The sequence below is a fragment of the Pseudophryne corroboree genome, chromosome 7 (assembly GCF_028390025.1).
Source record: "Pseudophryne corroboree isolate aPseCor3 chromosome 7, aPseCor3.hap2, whole genome shotgun sequence".
NCBI classification, from domain to species: domain Eukaryota; kingdom Metazoa; phylum Chordata; class Amphibia; order Anura; family Myobatrachidae; genus Pseudophryne; species Pseudophryne corroboree.
In genome coordinates, this window is record NC_086450.1 from 504,017,405 (window position 1) to 504,042,676 (window position 25,272).

Consider the following 25,272-nt stretch of genomic DNA (forward strand, 5'->3'; position numbering starts at 1 on the left):
CCCTCTTATACCGCACGCCTGGGAAAGCCGCATTATACGCCGGTGATCAGGGACAGGTGTAACTAGCAGGTGGTGATAATGGTCGGGGGCACTGATAGGCGGGTATAGGCTGCGTGCCACCACTCCGCTTACACTGGTTGCTGGTGTCCTCATCACTGGGTCCCAGGCAGAGCCGGATTAAGGGGGGTGCCCAGGGGGTCAGTACCCCAGGCCCTCCTGCCTTAAGGGGCTGGAGCTCTGTATCGCTCTACAGGTTGCCGGGGCAGGAGGGAACCACACTGTGCATGCGGCTTCCTCCCCAGTGGTAGTCGGCAGGGGGGCCCTCCTGTCTTGGGTGCCCTGGGCCCCCTGAGGGCTTAGTCCGTCCCTGGTCCCAGGTTTGTGCTGATCTGAGCGTGTTTGGGCCCAGATTCATCAAGCCTTGGAGAGTGATAAATAGCACAGTGATAACGTTCCAGCCAATCAGCTCCTTACTGCCATGTTACAGGCGGTGTTTGAAAATGACAGGAGCTGATTGGTTGCTACCTTATCACCGTGCTATTTATCACTTTCCAAGGCTTGATAAATCTGCCCATCATTTAGAAGTGTTAACACGGGCTATTTACTATCCTATTTACTATGACTATTTTGCAGCTCCATACATCTTTCAGTCCAAACAAAAGTAATAAACAAGGGCAAACCGGTCTACATAGGAGCGCCGCGCAGATCAGTGCGATATATGAGGCTTCAGGTTACAAAAGTAAATGACGGACTACATTTATTTATTTTAATGCAGAGGGTACCCCACGAATCAGGATCTTCCAGCCTGAGCTGGTATGGAAAAATAGGCGGAAAATGGCATGAGGTTCTACCAGCACCGGGCTGTGGTGATAATGCTATAGCATATCTACCCAGCATGGGGTCCCCCTGCCGTCACATTACCAGCCCCAAACTGGTGGTCAGCCCTTGGCTGGAATTCCTTGGGAAGTTGGGACCCCAAAAATAAAATGGGGTCCCCCTGAAAGCACCAACACCAGCGACCATTGATGGTTACTAACCATCCCCCGTGTCTTCACCTACTGAGATCCTATATCAGTGCTGACCTATTACGCTGACCGCAAGCTGAGGGGCAGATGCAATGAATGGTACAATCCCAGAATGTGCGGCTGCACCTCTATGGGCTGGGTTACGGAAACTCCCAGCTATGTAATTCTGAGCATCTTAATTCACAAGACAGCTAGAAGGGCAGGGCCCAGAGGCACTTACAGTATGAGGAGGTCTCAACAGATATGCCTAGAATCTAGAAGACAGCTCCAAAGTTGGAGAGCCGGCATATGCTGAGCTGTATCTAGAATCAGGTATAATACACTGAGCTATGTCTAGTGCCAGGTATTATATACTAAGCCATATCTAGCACCAGGTATTATATACTGAGCCATATCTAGCACCATGTATAATACACTGAGCTATATCTAGCACCATGTACTATATACTGAGCTTTATCTAGCACCAGGTATTATATACTGAGCTATATCTAGCACCAAGTATGATACACTGAGCTATATCTAATGCCAGGTATTATATACTAAGCTATATCTAGCACCAGATATTATATACTGAGCTATATCTAGCACCATGTATAATACACTGAGCTTTATCCAGCAACATGTCTAGTACACTAAGCTATATCTAGCACCAGGTATTATATACTGAGCCATATGTAGCACCAGGTATTATATACTGAGCCATATCTAGCATGAGGTATATACTATGCCATATCTAGCACTATGTATTATATACTGAGCCATACATAGCACCATGTATCATATACTGAGCTTTATCTAGCACCAGCTTTTATATACTGAGCCATATCACGCACCATGTATTATATACTGAGCCATATCTAGCACCAGGTATTATATACTGAGCCATATCTAACACCATGTATTATATACTGAGCCATATCTAGCACCAGTTATTATATACTGTGCTATATCTAGCACCATGTATAATACACTGAACCAAATCTAGCAACAGGTATAATATACTGAACCATAGCTAGCACCATGTATTATATACTGAGCTATATCTAGCACCGGGTATTATATACTGAGCCATATCTAGCACCAGGTATTATATACTGAGCCATATCTAGCACCAGGAATAACATACTGGGCCATATCTAACACCAGGTATTATATACTGAGCCATATCTAGCACCAGGTATAATATACTGAGCCATATCTAGCACCATGCATTATATATTGAGCCATATCTAGCACCAAATATTATGTACTTAGCCATATCTCGCTCCAGGTATAATACACTGAGCCATATCTAGCACTAGGTATTATATACTGAGCCATATCTAGCACCAAGTATGATACACTGAGCTATATCTAGCACCAGGTGTTATATACTGAGCTATGTCTAGCACAGGTGTAATATACTGAGCCATATCTAGCACCAGGTATAATATACTGAGCCATATCTAACACCAAGTATAATATACTGAGCCATATCTAGCACCAGTGTAAACGCTGATTTACATACAGGACTAAAAGCAACACTTTAAAAAGACATTTCATACACTTTAAATGGAGCCGCTGCGGCCGCTATAATTAACCTTTCACCTTTATATTATTCACAAACCTTACGTACACAAAGGGGTATATGCAATTCACGGCGAATCGCGGCAAATTATCGCCGTTTTTTAATTCGACACAATTCGACAGGTGAATTCCGGCAGGTGGCTGCCGGAAATTCACCATATTCAATGAAAAACGGATTCGACAGTCCCGCGGGCGAAAATCGGCCGATTTGCCGGATTTTGCCGCGATTTGAAAAAACGGGAAAAACCCGGAAAAAAAATGGCGTGGGGTCCCCCCTCCAAAGCATAACCAGCCTCGGGCTCTTCGAGCTGGTCCTGGTTCTAAAAATGCGGGGAAAAATTGGGCAGGGGATCCCCCGTATTTTTAAAAACAGCACCGGGCTCTGCGCCTGGTGCTGGTGCAAAAAATACGGGGGACAAAAAGAGTAGGGGTCCTCCGTATTTTTCACACCAGCATCGGGCTCCACTAGCTGGACAGATAATGCCACAGCCGGGGGTCACTTTTATACAGTGCCCTGCGGCCGTGGCATTAAATATCCAACTAGTCACCCCTGGCCCGGGTACCCCGGGGGAGTGGGGACCCCTTCAATCAAGGGGTCCCCCCCCCCAGCCACCCAAGGGCCAGGGGTGAAGCCCGAGGCTGTCCCCCCCATCCAATGGCTGCGGATGGGAGGCTGATAGCCTTGAGAAAAATGACAAGAATATTGTTTTTTCCAGCAGTACTACAAGTCCCAGCAAGCCTCCCCCGCAAGCTGGTACTTGGAGAACCACAAGTACCAGCATGCGGGAGAAAAACGGGCCCGCTGGTACCTGTAGTTCTACTGGAAAAAAAATACCCAAATAAAAACAGTACACAGACACCGTGACAAGTAAAACTTTATTACACACTGCCGACACACACATACTTACCTATGTTGACACGCCGACTGCCACGGTCTCCGACGATCCGAGGGTACCTGTGAAAAAAATTATACTCGCCTTCCAGCGTCCAGAGATAAATCCACGTCCAGAGATGAATCCACGTCCAGAGATACATCCACGTACTTGTTAAAAAAAAAAAACGAACACCCGAACCACCGGACTGAAAGGGGTCCCATGTTTTCACATCAGACCCCTTTCCCCGAATGCCGGGACACCACGTGACTCCTGTCACTGAAGTCCCTTCAGCCAATCAGGAAGCGCTACTTCCGTGGCGCTCACCTGATTGGCTGTGCGCTGTCTGAGCTGTCAGACAGCGCATCGCAAAGCCTCTGCATTACTTTCAATGGTGGGAACTTTGCGGGTAGCGGTGGGGTTACCCGCGGTCAGCCGCTGACCGGCGAGTGACCTCACCGCTAGCCGCAAAGTTCCCACCATTGAAAGTAATGGACGGAGCTGTGCGATGCGCTGTCTAAGTTCAGACAGCGCACAGCCAATCAGGTGAGCGCAACGAAGTTGCGCTTCCTGATTGGCTTTAGAGACCTTACTGTGACAGCTGTCACTCTGAGAGGTCTCTCTGCATTCGGGGAAAGGGGTCCCATGTGTCAACATGGGACCCCTTTCAGTTCGCTGGTCGGGTCTTTGCGTTTTGTTATTTTGCCAAGTACGTGGATTATTTTCTGGACGTGGATGTACCTCTGGACGCTGGAAGGTGAGTATAATTTTTTCACAGGTACCCTCGGATCGTCGGAGACCGTGGCAGTCGGCGTGTCAACATAGGTAAGTATGTGTGTGTCGGCAGTATGTCTCCTGTTTTTATTTGGGTATTTTTTTCCCAGTAGTACTACAGGTACCAGCGGGCCTGTTTTTCTCCCGCATGCTGGTACTTGTGGTTCTCCAAGTACCAGCTTGCGGGGGAGGCTTGCTGGGACATGTAGTACTACTGGAAAAAACAATATTCGGACATTTTACTCAAGGCTATCAGCCTCCCATCCGCAGCCCTTGGATGGGGGGGACAGCCTCGGGCTTCACCCCTGGCCCTTGGGTGGCTGGGGGCGGGGGACCCCTTGATTGAAGGGGTCCCCACTCCCCCAGGGTACCCCGGCCAGGGGTGACTAGTTGTATATTTAATGCCACGGCCGCAGGGCACTGTATAAAAGTGACCCCCGGCTGTGGCATTATCTGTCCAGCTAGTGGAGCCCGATGCTGGTGTCAAAAATACGGGGGACCCCTGCTCGTTTTGTCCCGCGTATTTTTTGCATCAGCACCAGGCGCAGAGCCCGGTGCTGGTTTTAAAAATACGGGGGATCCCTGCCCAATTTTTCCCCGCATTTTTAGAACCAGGACCAGCTCGAAGAGCCCGAGGCTGGTTATGCTTTGGAGGGGGGACCCCACGCCATTTTTTAATTTTTATTTTACCGTTCCAGCAATTAAAAAAATAAATAAATAAAAAATATATTTTAAAAAATATATAAATAATACTTGTGCCTCCAAAAAAAAAAAAAAAAAAAAGTACCTAATCCCTTCTAATATAAATAGATATGCTATTCCCAAAAAAAAAAAAAACAGCAAAAAAAACATGTTTAATTTTTTTTTTTATTGTTTTCACCCTCCAAAGTGTGGCGGATTGAAAATTACGAATTTACTGTCTAAAAGCACTGCTGTCGAATTTCCAAACTTGAATTGAATATGCTTTTGTCGAATTGCAGCACTTGTATCATTGCAGAAAAGTCGAATTTGCAAAAAGTCGAATTTCAAAAAGTCTAATTTTGAAAGTCAGTTTTTTGTCGGAAAGTACTGAATTGCATTGTCGAATTTTTTTTTTTGGCGAAAAAGTGCAGTTTTTCGTCAATTTCGGGAATTCGCCGCTAATTGCATATACCCCAAAGTCGCACAGTGTACGCACTCTGCGTACGTACGCCTAAAGGGCGTAGTGACTACACAGTTTGCGTACACAGGCCTATACGCTATTAGCACAATGCAGCTGCCCGAGTGGCTGTAACTACACTTTAATACCTTAGCAGGGAAAGGAAAACACGACACCAGATTGTATTTAAAATGCCGGGTTCCGACACCACAACATATTATTACTGAAAGGGGGTTACAATAACAAAGCAATAACATACAAAAGAATAATGGCTACAGTCAATGGTACATACTTGTTTGGATTTCGCCGCGCTACCCAGTCTGGTCCTCGGTCATCTAGATAGATAACTTTTAGAGTCTTGTGTGACCAGGCCTGCAGCTGGCTCCTTTTATACAATCTTCCAAAACTTAACACAATGGATACTGTAATCTCTTTGTCCATTGGACACAGGGATGGTCATTTACAGTACATGAGAGGTCATAGGTCGGTTTGAATAGGTGGGCGATGTCTGTTCCAGATGCACTTGTGGGTGGTCTCCTCTGGGTTCCCGCCACATACCTAATGTACAGTAAATACAGGTTATATCTATATTCTGCTCCTGCACATAACTATTCGCAGGAACGTGCGATCTTCTGCCAACCAACACCGGAATATTACCCTTAAAATACCCTACAGCTGGATACCAAACACCACCTTATAACCTTGTTCTGTCCCCTCCTATTCTGTAAAGATGAATCCGTTTGTTCTGATACCATTTAAACTGTTGTAACTTTCTGATGTGGTGCAGGGAGGCTATGTGTACATTGTGCACTATTTGGATTAAATATGTAATGTGTTTTGATAGCTTTTCCATGCGTCCACAAACTCTACCGTAAATACTCATACCACGCGCTAATGCGTAGGACCGCGGGAGCGACCATACGCAAATTGCGAATATGCACACGCACAGCAGAACAAGTACACGCACGGAGGCCATCTGTGAGTAGTTTGTACGTGATGTGTGTACTGCAATATTTTTCGACTTTGACACCAGGTATAATATACTGAGCCATATCTAGCACCATGTATTGTGTACTGAGCCATATCTAGCACCAAATATTATGTACTGAGCCATATGTCGCTCCAGGTATAATACACTTAGCCATATCTAGCACTAGGTATTATATACTAAGACATACAGTATCTAGCAGCAGGTATGATGTACTGACCATATCTAGCACCAGGTATAAAATACTGAGCCATACCTAGCAGCAGGTATTATATACTGAGCCATATCTAGCACCAGGTATTATATACTGAGCCATATGTCGCTCCAGGTATAATACACTTAGCCATATCTAGCACTAGGTATTATATACTGAGCCATATCTAGCAGCAGGTATTATATACTGAGCCATATCTGGCACAAGGTATTATATACTAAGCCATATCTAGCACTATGTATTATATACAGAGCCATACATAGCACCATGTATCATATACTGAGCTTTATCTAGCACCAGCTATTATATACTGAGCCATATCACGCACCATGTATTATATACTGATCCATATCTAGCAATATGTATTATATACTGAGCCATATCTAGCCCCATGTATAATACACTGAGCCATATCTAGCACTAAGTATAATACACTGAGCTATGTCTAACGCCAGGTATTATATACTAAGCTATATCTAGCACCAGGTATTATATACTAAGCCATATCTAGCACCATGCATTATATACTGAGCTATATCTAGCACCAGGTATTATATACTGAGCCATATCTAGCACTAGGTATTATATACTGAGCCGTATCTAGAACCATGTATTATATACTGAGCCATATCTAGCACCATGTATAATACACTGAGCCAAGTCTAGCACCAATAGTAATACACTGAGCTTTATCTAGCACCAGGTATGATATACTGAGTCATATCTAGAACCAGGTATAATACATTGAGCCATATCTAGCACGATGTATAATACATTGAGCCATCTAGCACCAAGTATAATACACTGAGCCATGTCTAGCACCAAGAATTATACAGTGAGCTTTATCTAGCACCAGGTATGATATACTGAGCCATATCTAGCACCAGGTATGATATACTGAGCCATATCTAGAACCATGTATTATATACTGAGCCATATCTAGCACCATGTATAATACACTGAGCCATATCTAGCACCATGTATAATACACTGAGCCATATCTAGCACCATGTATAATACACTGAGCCATATCTAGCACCATGTATAATACATTGAGCCATATCTAGCACCAAGTATAATACACTGAGCCATGTCTAGCACCAAGAATAATACACTGAGCTTTATCTAGCACCAGGTATGATATACTGAGCCATATATAGCACCAAGTATTATATACTGAGTCATATACAGCACCAAGTATTATATACTGAGTCATACCTCATTAAAACTTCTTTGCTTTAACTAAATCTTGGTTTTCGCTTCTATTGCCCATGTGCATATCTGCAGTGACAAGCTGTCAGTTAACCATTACAACTCCAGAACATACATATATATATATGTTTCTCTAACGTCCTAGTGGATGCTGGGGACTTTGTAAAGACCATGGGGAATAGACGGGCTCCGCAGGAGACATGGGCACTTTAAGAAAGAATTTAGATTCTGGTGTGCTCTGGCTCCTCCCTCTATGTCCCTCCTCCAGACCTCAGTTTGAATCTGTGCCCGGACGAGCTGGGTGCTGTTCAGTGAGCTCTCCTGAGCTTGCTGTAAGAAAGTATTTTGTTAGGTTTTTTGTTTTCAGGGAGCTCTGCTGGCAACAGACTCCCTGCAGTGTGGGACAGAGGGGAGAGAAGCAGTCCTACTCTTTGAAGCTAGGTCCTGCTTCTGAGGCTACTGGACACCATTAGCTCCAGAGGGATCGTACACAGGATCTCACCCTCGTCGTCCGATCCCAGAGCGGCGCCGTCGTCCCCCTCGCAGAGCCGGAAGACAGAAGCCGGGTGAGTACGAGAAGCAAGAAGACTTCGAAATCGGCGGCAGAAGACTCTGTTCTTCACATGAGGTAACGCACAGCACTGCAGCTGTGCGCCATTGCTCCAAACACACCTCACATACTCCGGCCACTGTAAGGGTGCAGGGCGCAGTGGGGGTGGTGGGGGGGGGGGGGGGGGGCGTCCTGGGCAGCATATGGACCTCTGTTGGCAAAAGTACTCATATATACAGTTGGGCACTGTATATATGTATGAGCCCCCGCCACAAAGATATGTATTTTAGCGGGACAGAAGCCCACCGTCGAGGGGGCGGGGCTTCTCCCTCAGCACTCACCAGCGCCATTTTCTCTCCACAGCTCCGCTGAGAAGAAGCTCCCCAGGCTCTCCCCTGCAGTTCACGGTAGAAAAGGGTAAAAAGAGAGGGGGGGGGGGCACTTAATCAGGCGCTAAAAACACAAATACAGCAGCTACTGGGTTAACATTAAATTACTGTGTTATTCCTGGGTTATATATCTCTGGGGTGTGTGCTGGCATACTCTCTCTCTGTCTCTCCAAAGGGCCTTGTGGGGGAACTGTCTTCAAAAAGGGCATTCCCTGTGTGTGTGTGTGTGTGTGTGTGTGTGTGGTGTGTCGGTACGCTTGTGCCGACATGTCTGACGAGGAAGGCTATGTGGAAGCAGAGCGGGAGCAAATGAATGTGGTGTCTCTGCCGAGGGCACCGACACCTGATTGGATGGATATGTGGAAGGTTTTAAATGACAATGTTAATGCCTTACATAAAAGGTTAGAAAGACAGTCAGGGTCCCAACCCATGCCTGATCCTATGTCGCAGAGGCCGTCAGGGTCTCAAAAGCGCCCACTATCCCACATTATTGACACAGATACCGACATGGATTCTGACTCCAGTGTCGATTACGATGATGCAAAGTTACAGCCAAGATTGGCTAAATCCATCCGTTATATGATTATAGCTATTTAGGATGTGATGCACATCACAGAGGAAACCCCAGTCCCTGACAGGAGGGTTCATATGTATGGGGAGAAGAAGCCGCAGGTGACTTTTCCCCCCTCACACGAGCTCAATGAGTTATGTGAAAAGGCTTGGGAATCTCCAGATAAAAAACTCCAGATTTCCAAAAGGATTCTTATGGCGTATCCTTTCCCGCCAACGGACAGTTTACGCTGGGAATCTTCCCCTAGGGTGGACAAAGCTTTGACACGCTTATCCAAAAAGGTGGCCCTGCCGTCACAGGATACGGCTACCCTCAAAGATGCTGCGGATAGAAAACAGGAGGGTACCCTGAAGTCTATTCATACACATTCAGGTACCTTACTGAGGCCGGCAATCGCGTCGGCCTGGGTGTGTAGTGCTGTAGCAGCATGGACGGACACCCTGTCTGAGGAACTTGATACCTTAGACAAGGATACTATATTAATGACCCTGGGGCATATTAAAGACGCTGTCCTTTATATGAGAGATGCTCAAAGAGACATTAGCCTACTAGGTTCTAGAATAAATGCTATGTCGATTTCTGCCAGGAGGGTCCTGTGGACTCGGCAATGGACAGGTGATGCCGACTCAAAACGGCACATGGAGGTTTTACCTTACAAGGGTGAGGAATTGTTTGGGGAGGGTCTCTCGGACCTGGTCTCCACAGCTACAGCTGGAAAGTCAAATTTTTTGCCATATGTTTCCTCACAGCCTAAGAAAGCACCGTATTACCAAATGCAGTCCTTTCGATCACAGAAAAACAAGAAAGTCCGCGGTGCGTCCTTTCTTGCCAGGGGCAGGGGTAGAGGAAAGAAGCTGCACAACACAGCTAGTTCCCTGGAACAAAAGTCCTCCCCAGCTTCAACTAAATCCACCACATGACGCTGGGGCTCCACTGGCGGAGCTAGGCCCGGTGGGGGTGCGTCTCCGAAATTTCAGCCACAAGTGGGTTCACTCCCAGTTGGATCCCTGGGCAATAGAAATTGTGTCTCAGGGATACAAGCTGGAGTTCGAGGAGATGCCCCCTCACCGATACCTCAAATCGGCCCTGCCAGCTTCCCCCTTAGAGAGGGAAATAGTGTTAGCTGCAATTCACAAATTGTATCTTCAACAGGTGGTGGTCAAGGTTCCCCTCCTTCAACAAGGAAAGGGTTATTATTCGACCATGTTTGTAGTACCGAAACCGGACGATTCGGTCAGACCCATATTGAATTTAAAATCCCTGAACGGGTACCTGAAAAGGTTCCAGTTCAAGATGTAATCGCTGAGAGCGGTCATTGCAAGCCTGGAAGGGGGGGATTTTATGGTGTCTCTGGACATAAAGGATGCATACCTTCATGTCCCCATTTATCCACCTCATCAGGCGTACCTCAGATTTGTGGTACAGGATTGTCATTACCAATTTAAGACGTTGCCGTTTGGTCTCTCCACGGCTCCGAGAATAAGGTAATGGCGGAAATGATGGTACTCCTATGGAAGCAAGGGGTCACAATTATCCCGTACTTGGACGATCTCCTCATAAAAGCGAGATCAAGAGAGTAGTTGCTGAACAGCGTATCACTTTCTCTGGAAGTGTTACGGCAACACGGCTGGATTCTAATTATTCCAAAGTCGCAGTTGGTTCCTACGACTCGGTTGCCTTTCCTGGGCATGATTCTGGACACAGACCAGAAAAGGGTTTATCTCCCGATAGAGAAAGCTCAGGAACTCATGACACTGGTCAGGAACCTATTAAAACCAAAACAGGTGTCAGTGCATCAATGCACTCGAGTCCTGGGAAAGATGGTGGCATCATACGAGGCCATTCCCTTTGGCAGGTTCCATGCGAGGACCTTTCAGTAGGACTTACTGGACAAGTGGTCCGGATCACATCTTCAGATGCATCAGTTAATCACCCTATCCCCAGGGCCAGGGTGTCACTCCTGTTGTGGCTGCAGAGTGCTCACCTTCTGGAGGGCCGCAGATTCGGCATTCAGGACTGGGTCCTGGTGACCACGGATGCAAGTCTCCGGGGGTGGGGAGCAGTCACACAGGGAAGAAATTTCCAAGGGCTGTGGTCAGGTCAGGAGACTTGCCCTCACATCAGCATCCTGGAACTAAGGGCAATTTACAACGCCCTAAGTCAAGCAGGGACCCTGCTTCGCGGTCAACCGGTTCTGATTCAGTCAGACAACATCACCGCTGTGGCTCATGTGAACCGACAGGGCGGCACAAGGAGCAGGGTGGCAATGGCCGCCTCAACAAGAAACTACAGAGGTATTGCGCCAGGTCAAGAGACCCTCAGGCGATAGCTGTAGACGCCCTGGTGACACCGTGGGTGTTCCAATCGGTCTATGTATTTCCTCCTCTTCCTCTCATACCCAAGGTGTTGAGAATCATAAGAAAAAGAGGAGTGAACAAGAGAACAATACTCTTTGTTCCGGATTGGCCAAGAAGGACTTGATATCCAGATCTGCAAGAAATGATCACAGAGGACCCGTGGCCTCTTCCTCTAAGACAGGACTTGTTACAACAAGGGCCCTGTCTGTTCCAAGACTTACCGCGGCTGCGTTTGACGGCATGGCGGTTGAACGCCGGATCCTAGCGGAAAAAGGCATTCCGGATTAGGTCATTCCTACACTGATAAAGGCTAGGAAGGACGTGACAGCTCAGAATTATCACCGTATATGGCGGAAATATGTTGCTTGGTGTGAGGCCAGGAATGCCCCTACGGAGGAATTCCAGCTGGGCCGTTTCCTTCACTTCCTACAGTCAGGAGTCACTTTGGGCCTAAAATTAGGTTCCATTAAGGTCCAGATTTCAGCCCTATCCATTTTCTTTCAAAAAGAGCTGGCTTCTCTACCTGAAGTTCAGACATTTGTGAGGGGAGTGTTGCATATTCAGACCCCTTTTGTGCCCCCAGTGGCACCTTGGGATCTTAACGTGGTGTTGAGTTTCCTGAAATCCCACTGGTTTGAACAACTCAAAACGATGGAATTGAAATATCTCACGTGAAAGGTGGTCATGCTACTAGCCTTGGCTTCGGTTAGGCGTGTGTCAGAATTAGCGGCTTTGTCACATAAAAGCCCCTATCTGGTTTTCCATGCGGATAGAGCAGAGTTCCGGACCCGTCCACAATTCCTGCCTAAAGTGGTTTCATCTTTTCATATAAACCATCCTATTGTGGTGCCTGTGGCTACTACTGACTTGGAGGATTCCGAGTTGCTTGATGTGGTCAGGGCTTTGAAGGTTTATGTAGCCAGGACGGCTAGAGTCAGGAAAACAGACTCTTTGTTTATCCTGTATGCTTCCAACAAGCTTGGTGCTCCGGCTTCAAAGCAAACTATTGCTCGCTGGATCTGTAACACAATTCAGCAGGCTCATTTTGCAGCTGGATTGCCGCTGCCAACATCCGTTAAAGCCCATTCCACTAGGAAGGTGGGCTCTTCTTGGGCGGCTGCCCGAGGGGTCTTGGCACTACAGCTGTGCTGAGCGGCTACTTGGTCAGGTTCAAACACTTTCGCAAAGTTCTACAAGTTTGATACCCTGGCAGAGTAGGACCTTGTGTTTGCTCATTCGGTGCTGCAGAGTCATCCGCACTCTCCCGCCCGTTTGGGAGCTTTGGTATAATCCCCATGGTCCTTACGGAGTCCACAGCATCCACTAGGACGTTAGAGAAAATAAGATTTTACTTACCGGTAAATCTATTTCTCGTAGTCCGTAGTGGATGCTGGGCGCCCATCCCAAGTGCGGACTTCTTCTGCAATACTTGTATATAGTTATTGCTGCAATAAGCGCTATGTTATTGTTGCATCAGGGTTGAACTGATGCTCTGTTGTTGTTCATACTGTTGACTGGGTAAGTTTATCACAAGTTATACGGTGTGATTGGTGTGGCTGGTATGAATCTTACCCTGGATTACCAAAATCCTTTCCTGGTACTGTCAGCTCTTCCGGGCACAGTTTCTCTAACTAAGGTCTGGAGGAGGGACATAGAGGGAGGAGCCAGAGCACACCAGAATCTAAATTCTTTCTTAAAGTGTCCATGTCTACTGCGGAGCCCGTCTATTCCCCATGGTCCTTACGGAGTCCCCAGCATCCACTACGGACTACGAGAAATAGATTTACCGGTAAGTAAAATCTTATTTTATATATATATATATATATTTATATATATATATAGATAGATTGATAAAAATAAGAACTAGCCTAATCACCACAGTTGAGGATCTCTTGATAATTTGTCAGGTTAGTCGGCTAATTAATGATTGTGCAGCCTCTGTGTGGTTTTTGGGGACAATATTGACCGTGAGAGACAGATAACTCAGGTTCCATCACTCACATTCACATCATTTGAAGTTCACTCTATCAGGATTTTCACCCCCTTCTCTCTGCATGTTGCAGCTATCTATCGCCCTCCTGAGCAACCCAAACACCAATATCTAGAAGATTTTTCTGCCTGGCTCTTATCCTCTGACGTCTCCACCATCATTATGGGCGATTTCAATATAGCTCTTGACAGTCCACAATCTGTTCATGCCTCCAAACTCCTCTCTCTAACCTCCTCTCTTGGCCTCACCCTATGGTCCGACTCCCCTACTCATCAGGAGGGCCACTGCCTTGATCTTGTGTTCAGGCTCTGCTCTGTTTCCATTAACACTCCTTTCCCTCTCTCTGATCACAACCTGATCACCTTCACAATCTGTTCTATTACTTTAAATTCTATGACACTAAAACCAAGCAAGCCTCCCCTAACCCGCAGAAATACTAACAGTATACATTTTCAACAACTTTCCACTTCTCTGCAACATCTACTCTCACCAATCTCTACATTTACCACACCTGACACTGCTGTATCCCACCTGCACCAGACCCTAGAGAGTGCCCTTGATGAAGTTGCTCCAGCTAACCATCACACTCCACGTAGGCTTAGATGCCAACCATGGCACTCTAAATCAACAAGACACCTACAAAAACTGTCACGTAAAGTAGAACGTCAGTGGCGGAAATCTCAGAATCCAAGTGACATTCTCACATATAAGACTACCTACCACTCCTATCGTCAGGCCCTGGACACTGCCAAACAAACATATTTCCAATCTCTTATCTCTTATCATGCCACCAAACCCAAGCGACTTTTTAATACATTTAAATCACTTCTTTACCCTCCCTCACCTCTCCTACTAGCTACTGTCAGTGCACAAGAACATGCTACCTACTTCAAGGATAAGACTGATAAAATCCGAGATGAAATGGTATGCTCTTCCTCAGCCAGTGACCTGCTCAAATCCCTATCTGAACCCTCTGGCACTTTCTCTTCATTTAATCCCACAAGTGAAGATGAAGTATCAACACTCTTTTCATCCTCCTACTCCACTCCTCTTGATACTATATCCTCACATGTCAGTAAAACTTTGTCTCCTGTGCTTATCCCAACCTTTAACTAAAATGTGTAATCTCTCTCTCTCTCTACTGGTATCTTTCCCTCTCTGTTTAAACATGCAGTGATTACTCCCATTCTAGACAAACACAACTCTGACCTAAACACACTCTCTAACTACCATCCCATTTCTCAGCTACCCAGTCCCTCCAAGCTACTTGAGAGACTTGCCTACACTCGCCTTACACACTTTCTTAACTCCCACAACTTATTGGACCCACTTCAGTCAGGCTTTCGTGCCCAACTCTCCACAGAGACGGCACTGACCAAATTAGTGAATGATCTAGTCACTGCTAGATCAAAAGGCCATTACACACTACTTATTCTTCTAGATCTCTCTGCTGCTTTTGACACTGTTGACCACTATCTTCTCATACAAACACTACAATCCCTAGGTCTTCAGGACACAGCCCTTACTTGGTTCTCATTCTACCTATCTAATCGCTCCTTCAGTGTTCACTTCTCTGATTCTACCTCCTCTTCTCTACCTCTATCAGTTGGAGTACCGCAAGGCTTAGTCTTAGGTCCTCTGCTGTTCTCAATCTATACCTCCTCTCTTGGTAAACTAATCAGCTCCTTCGGATTTCAGTATCATTTGTACGCTGATGATACTCAAATCTATCTATCCCCCCCAGATTTATCACAATCTGTATTGGTTCGTATCCCTGAATGCCTGTCTGCCATTACATCTTGGATGTCATCTCGCCACCTCAAACTCAACATTTCCAAAACAGAATTCATTATTTTCCCACCAGCCAAGAGTAGTTACCAACCTGATAACTCTATAACTGTTGACAGTGCAACTATCCACCCTACCCCACAAGCTCGCTGCCTAGGAGTCACCCTTGACTCTGAACTGTCCTTTGTTCCACACATTCAATCTGTCTCTAAATCATGTTACATGCACCTTAAAAACATATCCAAAATACGCCCTTATCTTACACAAGACACTGCAAAAACTCTAATCCATGCTCTCATTATCTCCCACATTGATTATTGCAATAGTCTCCTTACTGGTCTTCCCAAACATAGGCTCTCACCACTACAATCCATTCTGAGTGCAGCTGCGAGGCTAATCTTCCTCGCCAGACGTTCTTCGTCTGCTGATCCGCTCTGTCAGTCCCTCCATTGGTTACCAGTATTCTACTGTGTTAATTAGAAAATACTTTTACTTACATACAAGTCTATTAACCAAACTGCACCAACATACATCTCCTCACTCATCTCAAAATATCTCCCTACCCGACCTCTCCGCTCTGCACAAGATCTGCGTCTCTCATCCACATGTATTACCTGTTCCCACTCAAAATTACAGGACTTTATCCGGGCTTCACCCACTCTGTGGAATGCCTTCCCACGCACAATAAGACTCTCCTCTAGTCTCCAAACCTTTAAACGTTCCCTGAAAACTCACCTCTTCACACAAGCCTACCAAATTCCAGACTCACCCACATAACCTTCAGTTACATCCTCTCTGTACAGTCCACATTACCTCACATTTTGTCTTCCAACATTGCTTGGTGATCATATCATACAACCCATTAAGAACCTAGCAATCTGGTGGACCATTATGTAACAGGTAGCTTCTATCCTTGTGTATCTATGCCTATTTCCCTATTGTAAGCTTGTGAGTAGGGCCTTCCTACCTCTATGTCTGTCTGTCTTTGCCCAGTTTTGTTCTCTATCTGTTGTTCTAATTGTAAAGCGCAACGGAATTTGCTGCGCTATATAAGAAACTGCTAATAAATAAATAGGTTCCTGTATCCTGAAAGTGAAAGTGTCACTGGAATAGACCTCAGTAATCCCAGACCAGGTTCCTAGATTGAGTGATTGCTCTTTGGTGACCTGCTGGCTTGGTGACCTCGTTAATTCCCACACCAGCAGGTCAGATATTAAGCAGGAGCTTCAGCCAGAGCAAGGTTACCAGCTGCTGACTGTAGGACTCAGTGCATGGTCCAAATAAGTTAATCAGTATGGCCAAGTCAGGTTATTACATGAAGCTGTGAACAGTCATCTGCTAATCCTCACAGCTCCAGCTTTAGCCCTTGGCTGTCCATCTGTCACTGTCACTATACCCCCTCCCCTACATTCTGCCTCATCTATGTCCCTTTCACATGCAGGGATTCCAAGGGTGAATGTCATAGACTAGCAGACACAGATGCCACCAGATGTCCCCTCACACTCTCCTGTGGTGACCTCCATCAGCCCACTGTCCCATGCCTTCAGCCGAGTGTCCATTCCATCAGGGACACATGCAACGTGCGGAAAGTAGTGCACACTCACTCGTTGGGGCTTAGACAGGAGACCAGCATGCCTTGCTTCCAGGAAATAAACCATCCAATGAGGTGAAGACTGGTAGTGGCGAAATGGGAAATACAGGGAACCACAGCCAATGCGTACACATGGAGGGGATGCCAAACGTAAGTGTGAAAGCTCACCAAGAAGCTTGCAATCTAACCAGTCATTGTCTTTGTTTTGTATATTTTTGACCCACAAAACTCTGCCATACGTATAGTCCTCCAGAACTTGTCCATCAGAGTTCCTGCACTTATTGCATTCATGTATCTGAGGTTATATGATATAACCTGAGATACAGGGGTGTTATCCATGAAGCCTTAAATTCTATAGGTCTCATAAACATGACACATCAAACTATTCTCACAATGCATCAATCTGCATCCAAGTATCCTAGTAACATACGTAAGTGTCCAAGTATCCTAGTAACGTAAGTATCCAAGTATTCTAGTAACGTAATTGTCCAAGTATCCTAGTAACATACGTAAGTGTCCAAGTATCCTAGTAACGTAAGTATCCTAGTATCCTAGTAACGTAAGTATCCAAGTATCCCAGTAACGTAAGTATCCAAGTATCCCAGTAACGTAAGTATCCAAGTATCCTAGTAACGTAAGTATCCAAGTATCCTAGTCACGTAAGTATCCAAGTATCCTAGTAACATAAGTGTCCAAGTATCCTAGTAACGTAAGTGTCCAAGTATCCTAGTAACGTAAGTATCCAAGTATCCTAGTAACGTAAGTATCCAAGTATCCTAGTAACGTAAGTATCCAAGTATCCTAGTAACATACGTAAGTGTCCAAGTATCCTAGTAACGTAAGTATCCTAGTATCCTAGTAACGTAAGTATCCAAGTATCCCAGTAACGTAAGTATCCAAGTATCCCAGTAACGTAAGTATCCAAGTATCCTAGTAACGTAAGTATCCAAGTATCCTAGTCACGTAAGTATCCAAGTATCCTAGTAACGTAAGTGTACAACTATCCTAATAACTTAATATATATAATATAATCTCCGGTCTAGGAGTGTAATAAATGTAAACTTGGATAACGCTCTCTAAGAATAATTTGATGTGTCCTGTTTATAAGATCTATAGAATATAAAGTTCAATTTATCACACTCCTGTATTGGAGATTACAATGTATATATTATAATAATCCTTTTCTCCCTTGCTTTATGGTATATATCATGTAGAGTTAGGGGATCCTTATATTCTATAGATCTCATAAACATATCACATCAAATTATTCTCACAATGCGTCAGTCTCCATCTACAGTAGGTATCTGTAAGTATCAACTATATATAATATATACAATATAATCTCCGATACAGGAGTGCACTAAATGGAGCCTCATCTATACATATAATAAAACTGTAAGAGGTGAGTCTGTACACAGCAATTTGTTTTTGAGAAATATACCTCTAGGGGAGTGCAATAAGTTTCCGGATGCACAAAAAGTATTATAGTTACAAAGTGAATTATTTTTTTTTTTAAAGTGACTCAAAGCCAATCCCACACGTCTTACACTTGATTTGTGGGAACAGGAAGAAGTCGCAGGGGGCCAAGTTTGGACTGTACGGTGGATAACCAAGTTCCCGATGTGTTCATGGGCCAGAAAAACCCCCTGCTTGTAGGTAGGTGCATTGTCGTGATGGAGAAGGGCACCACAAGTGCGAGTTCTTGGATGGTGGCTGGAAATTGTCTTCCAGCACTTGCGGCAGGCATTGATTGGCGTACCAGTCCCCAGTGATGGTGTGTTGCTGCGCAAGTGGTACGGTAGCTACATGACCAGTCTTGGTCACAAAAACATCCACCATCTGCCTGGCCATGTTGCGCAGACGTTGGAACTTCTGTGGTGGTGCACCTACAACTGGGGTCCACTGGGCTGACTGCTGTTTTGTCTTGGGTCGAAACTGTAGATCCAGGATTCATCACCACTGATGATCTACCAGAGTGAATTTGAATGACTGCCATCAGACCTGTTGCAGCACCATGTCACTCGAGCCTCCTCCTGCTCTAAAGTCAGCTGATGAGGCGCCCAGCGTGCAGAAACCTTGCTCATGCAAAGCTTCTCATGGTGTATCAAGTGGATGGATCACACGGGTGTGGATCATAGGGTTGACCATACTTAGGCCGACAGTGTCTAGGTCGACCACTATTGGTCGATAGTAACTAGATCAACACCTAACATAGGTCTTTGGACCTTTTGTCATGTAGACCTAGAACATGTCGACCTAGAGACCATGTCGACCTAAAAACCATGTCAACCTACTTACTGTCGACCTATAGTGGTCGACCTAGACATTGTTGACCTAAGTGCGGTCGACCTAGAGACCGGATACCGGATTACAATGAGATGCCTATTTCCTTCTCTAATTGGGTCATGGTCACCCTGGCGTCCACCTCAACTATGGCGCACAAAGCAGTAATGTTTTCCTTGGTTTTAGAGGACACAGAACCACAGTACTCCTCCACTTCCAGGGACGGTCTCCCATGCCGAAATTATGCAAATCACTCAATCACAGTGGTTCGGGACGGTGCTTCCTCCTCAAAAGCAGCTCTCAGTCATGCACAACTCTCCTGCTGTCTCAGAACAGTCTTGTGGTGGTAGAAGATCATGTCTCTCCAGTGACCTCTGCTGAGCTCCATAACCAGTTTGTGAAGGAAGTGAATCTGCTGACTTCTTCGCTGTGCAATGTTGCATATAGTGACTGTAGTACTGGTCGCACAGGTTAAATAGCTTCTATGAGAATGGCCCCTTATTTATTTTGTCCCAAACACATCTGTGTTATTCATGACAGTTTAGGGGGTGCTACCACGGGCAAAGTAAATCTGCACGAAAAAGGAAGAAAGGGTTCGGAATGCCCTAAAGTGGTGCACACAATCTTGTATTAAAATATAACTTTTATTACCATATACAATAAAACCAGCGAATATTTAAGAAAAAGAGTAAAGTAGTGTAAATAAGAAAGAAATCGTGATTAAAATTGATATCAGCAAAATACAACTATGGACTGAGATATATATACAGACACGGACATTGTTTTGGTAAAGGATCTATACTATATTTTATTCTATTTCTTATCATTTATTTATTTTTATCCCTAGAAGTACAGGAATTATTTATAAATATAAAAATGAATAATGAATTTATTATTATCAAAAATTTTCCTAATCATTCCACTTATCCATCATATGAAATGATTAATCTGTTTGCGCATATATTCAGTGGACAAGGGATTTGGGCACATACGTCCAAATAAGAAGACTCTTGTGGGAATATACATTGCCTTATGGAGAAGACACACTGAGCAGTATATCTTCGAATCGGAGCTATTACAGCATGGATAGGCACTCGTGGAATCGAGTCTACACACGATCCAGCCTGCCACATTGTGATTGATTGAGACTCCCTGGACTAGTGATGCAGGGACGTAAGGAGGCAGGCAGGATCGATGCGTGCCGATCACATGATTTACACGTCGATGGGCGGACCCCTGTCACGTCACTGAACATAACATCAGAATAAAGAATTCCTATTGGCGGATCGCGGCAATTGCCGGTATTTAAGGGAGAACCTGGAGGCAATCTGGTTCTGCCTCTGATGAAGCAAACAGTGAAGCGTGCGTCAGGCTAGCTGCGCACCTCAGATAGTCACCGGATAATGTTAGATTAGGAAGGATATAATCTTATGAAGAGTGTCATCCCACGCAAGCTGTGGGGAAATAGGAAACAGCCTTATTAGATTATGAATACTTGACTCCAGTGTGCATATTGAAATTCAGTGTGCATAGTGAATGATATATTAAGTGCTCCATTAATAGGAAACAGCTCAATTGAAAAATATATGTCTGACTCTATTGTGCACATTGAAATTTACTGAGCATAATTAACGATATGTATTAAATGCCTGTAATAAATGCCTTCATAAATGCAGTACTTAGTCCTGATATGAACAGTATACATATACTATAAAGCACTGTTTAAAGGACTATGTACATATTGGGACATCAGTGACATGGTTCACATTCCTAATGATCTCCTAATTGCCATCTAACAAGCCTGTTCAATTTTTGTCTTATCTTAATTCAAGAGAATCAATCTTGAATGCTCCTATATGAATTACTTAGGAGCGATTACAGTATAATGATACAGTGATCCCGAGGGGGAAAGCACCAAGTAATTAATACCGTGATAAGGGAATACTGATCACTAATCAATACTGTGACGGGGGAATCCTGATTAGTTATCATCAGCAGCGACGTTAGCTGCAAATAAGTTTATCATCATGTCACAATAAAATTAAGACAAGATTATTAGGCATGAACAGCCAAGAGCTATAAGGGCTGTAACACACACTCCGGTTTTTCCCGGATGGCAAAAAGCCGGACAAACTTTGTCCGGCTTTTTGCCATCCGGGAGAAACCGGCAGTGTCTGTCACACAGGACGGCATTGAGCCGTGTGTGATGCTGTGCGCATGCGCAGCATCAGACACGACTTCAGAAAAAACCGTTGTGTGTGAAAGCTCCCCTTCACACACACGGTTTACTGGCTCCAAAGACGGCCCGGCGGCCGCCCGGCCGCCGGACCTTCCAGTGGTGAGACCCGGCTGCAACCCGGCAGCCGGGCCGGGGCCGTGCAGTGTGAAGGGACCCTAGCCCTCACGCTGTTAACTACAATGCCGGCACGGGAAAAAGCCGTCCGGCTTTTTCCCGGCCGGCAAAAGCCGGGTAGTGTGTTTCAGCACTAAGGCTGCTAGAGTACAATTTGAGAATCAGACACCTGCCGTTTAAGGAACTCAAGAGAACATGCAGATACTTCTGTGATACAACTGAAGCTTAGCAAGAATTCTGTTACTATTCCAGTGATACAATCAAAACACAGCACACATTGGGGTATATTTACTAACATTCGTAATTTTCGGAAAAAGGTCAAAGTTCAATCACGAATGACATCGAAAGTGTAAAACTGCAACTTTTTGAATTTATTACGACTAATTTACTAAGCTGTCGTATTCGGATTTTTCATTTGTTCCGATGTCGATGTCATTCGTGTTTTTTTTACCTTTTTTACGTCAGTGATTAGCAAAACACTGCCGACTTTTTCAAAATGAATCTCGGCCGGATCTGTGTGATCCGTGCTGGGGTTCATTTTTTTTTTTTTTTAAATAAACACTGTAAAACGGAGAAAAAAAATGCGTGGGGTCCCCCCTCCTAAGCATAACCAGCCTCGGGCTCTTTGTGCCGACAATGGTTGCAGAAATATGGGGGGGAAAATGACAGGGGTTCCCCCATATTTAAGCAACCAGCATCGGGCTCTGCGCCTGATCCTGGTTCCAAAAATACGGGGGACAAAAAGAGTAGGGGTCCCCCGTATTTCTAAAACCAGCACCGGGCTCCACTAGCTGGACAGATAATGCCACAGCCGGGGGTCACTTTTATATAGTGCCCTGCGGCCGTGGCATCAAAAATCCAACTAATCACCCCTGGCCGGGGTACCCTGGGGGAGTGGGGACCCCTTCAATCAAGGGGTCCCCCCCCCCCAGCCACCCAAGGGCCAGGGGTGAAGCCCGAGGCTGTCCCCCCCATCCAATTGGCTGCGGATGGGGGGCTGATAGCCTTTTGTGAAAATGAAAAGATATTGTTTTTAGTAGCAGTACTACAAGGCCCAGCAAGCCTCCCCCGCATGCTGGTACTTGGAGAACCACAAGTACCAGCATGCGGCGGAAAAACGGGCCCGCTGGTACCTGTAGTACTACTACTAAAAAAATACCCAAAAAAAGACAAGACACACACACCTTGAAAGTAAAGATTTATTACATACATCCACACAAACATACAAACATACTTACCTATGGCCCCACGCAGGTCGGTCCTCTTCTCCAGTAGAATCCAAGGGGTACCTGTTGAATAAATTATACTCACCAGCTCCAGGGTCCCAGGCTCCTCATAGCATCCATTTGTAATCCACGTACTTGAATAAAATAAAAAAACGGACACCCGAGCCACGCACTGAAAGGGGACCCATGTTTGCACATGGGTCCCCTTTCCCCGACTGCCAGAAACCCACTCTGACTTCTGTCTAAGTGGGTTTCTTCAGCCAATCAGGGAGCGCCACGTTGTAGCACCCTCCTGATCGGCTGTGTGCTCCTGTACTGACTGACAGGCAGCACGCGGCAGTGTTACAATGTAGCGCCTATGCGCTCCATTGTAACCAATGGTGGGAACTTTCTGCTCAGCGGTGAGGTCACTTTCGGTCAACCGCAGGGCAGAAAGGTCCCACCATTGGTTACAATGGAGCGCATAGGCGCTACATTGTAACACTGCCGCGTGCTGCCTGTCAGTCAGTACAGGAGCACACAGCCGATCAGGAGGGTGCTACAACGTGGCGCTCCCTGATTGGCTGAAGAAACCCACTTAGACAGAAGTCAGAGTGGGTTTCTGGCAGTCGGGGAAAGGGGACCCATGTGCAAACATGGGTCCCCTTTCAGTGCGTGGCTCGGGTGTCCGTTTTTTTATTTTATTCAAGTACGTGGATTACAAATGGATGCTACGAGGAGCCTGGGACCCTGGAGCTGGTGAGTATAATTTATTCAACAGGTACCCCTTGGATTCTACTGGAGAAGAGGACCGACCTGCGTGGGGCCATAGGTAAGTATGTTTGTATGTTTGTGTGGATGTATGTAATAAATCTTTACTTTCAAGGTGTGTGTGTCTTGTCTTTTTTTGGGTATTTTTTTAGTAGTAGTACTACAGGTACCAGCGGGCCCGTTTTTCCGCCGCATGCTGGTACTTGTGGTTCTCCAAGTACCAGCATGCGGGGGAGGCTTGCTGGGCCTTGTAGTACTGCTACTAAAAACAATATCTTTTCATTTTCACAAAAGGCTATCAGCCCCCCATCCGCAGCCAATTGGATGGGGGGGACAGCCTCGGGCTTCACCCCTGGCCCTTGGGTGGCTGGGGGGGGGGACCCCTTGATTGAAGGGGTCCCCATTCCCCCAGGGTACCCCGGCCAGGGGTGACTAGTTGGATTTTTGATGCCACGGCCGCAGGGCACTATATAAAAGTGACCCCCGGCTGTGGCATTATCTGTCCAGCTAGTGGAGCCCGGTGCTGGTTTTAGAAATACGGGGGACCCCTACTCTTTTTGTCCCCCGTATTTTTGGAACCAGGACCAGGCGCAGAGCCCGATGCTGGTTGCTTAAATATGGGGGAACCCCTGTCATTTTTCCCCCCATATTTCTGCAACCAGGGTCGGCTCAAAGAGCCCGAGGCTGGTTATGCTTAGGAGGGGGGACCCAACGCAATTTTTTTTTATAAAATAACCACTTTCCCACTCCTTCCCACTGATATACATGCACGGATCTCATGGATCCCTGCATGCTGTTGCCTTATAGGTAATTGTCCGCACTTAGTATAATATTAGGCCATAAGATGTTGTCTGAATCAAAATATAATTCATTATAAATAGGCGATGTTACCATAGTGGACAGTATACTGGATATATATAGTAAGGAATAGATATGAAATAAGTTTGAATGTATGAGGTAATGTTTAGCTGATTTAAGAAATTAGGTTTGTGTATGTGTTTATATAGATATACTGTATATTTGTGTTTTACTGCAAGATGGTAAAAAATAGTGTAGGGAACAGGTTTATTCTGCTCTAGTCATAAATAAGGCCAGAGAGGTTACAGTAAGATCAAGAGTCATTGTAGAGAAAAGGTATTAGGCCATAAATGATAATAGGTATGTGACAGAGCTCTGTTGGTCATTGGAATTCACAGGTGTGCTTACAGTAGATCAGAATCTACTGGTTTGTCTATTGTCCAGTGAAGGTTAAAAGCTAGGGAGCATAAATTAACTACTATGAAAAGAGATCACATCCATTGATAAAACATTGTGTAACCGACCCCAGGAAAACTTGTCAATACAACAGAACTTTGGATGAAAAGACATTCCAGATTTTACAATACTATACTTGCTTAAGGCAGTGTGGACACCACACTTTTATGACACCATGCCTCTGTGAACAGGACACGACAGCCCAGTTCAATGTTTGTTTTATTACACCTTGGAATCTGACAAACCTATAATTACCTATTCCATTGGAAACTATGAGAATATGATAGTTTGAATTGGTAAAATATGAGATAAAAGGACCAGACTTGTAGTTAGGAGTTAGAAGGAAGAGGGAGAGGGAGAAGAAGAAGGAGAAGGAAGGAA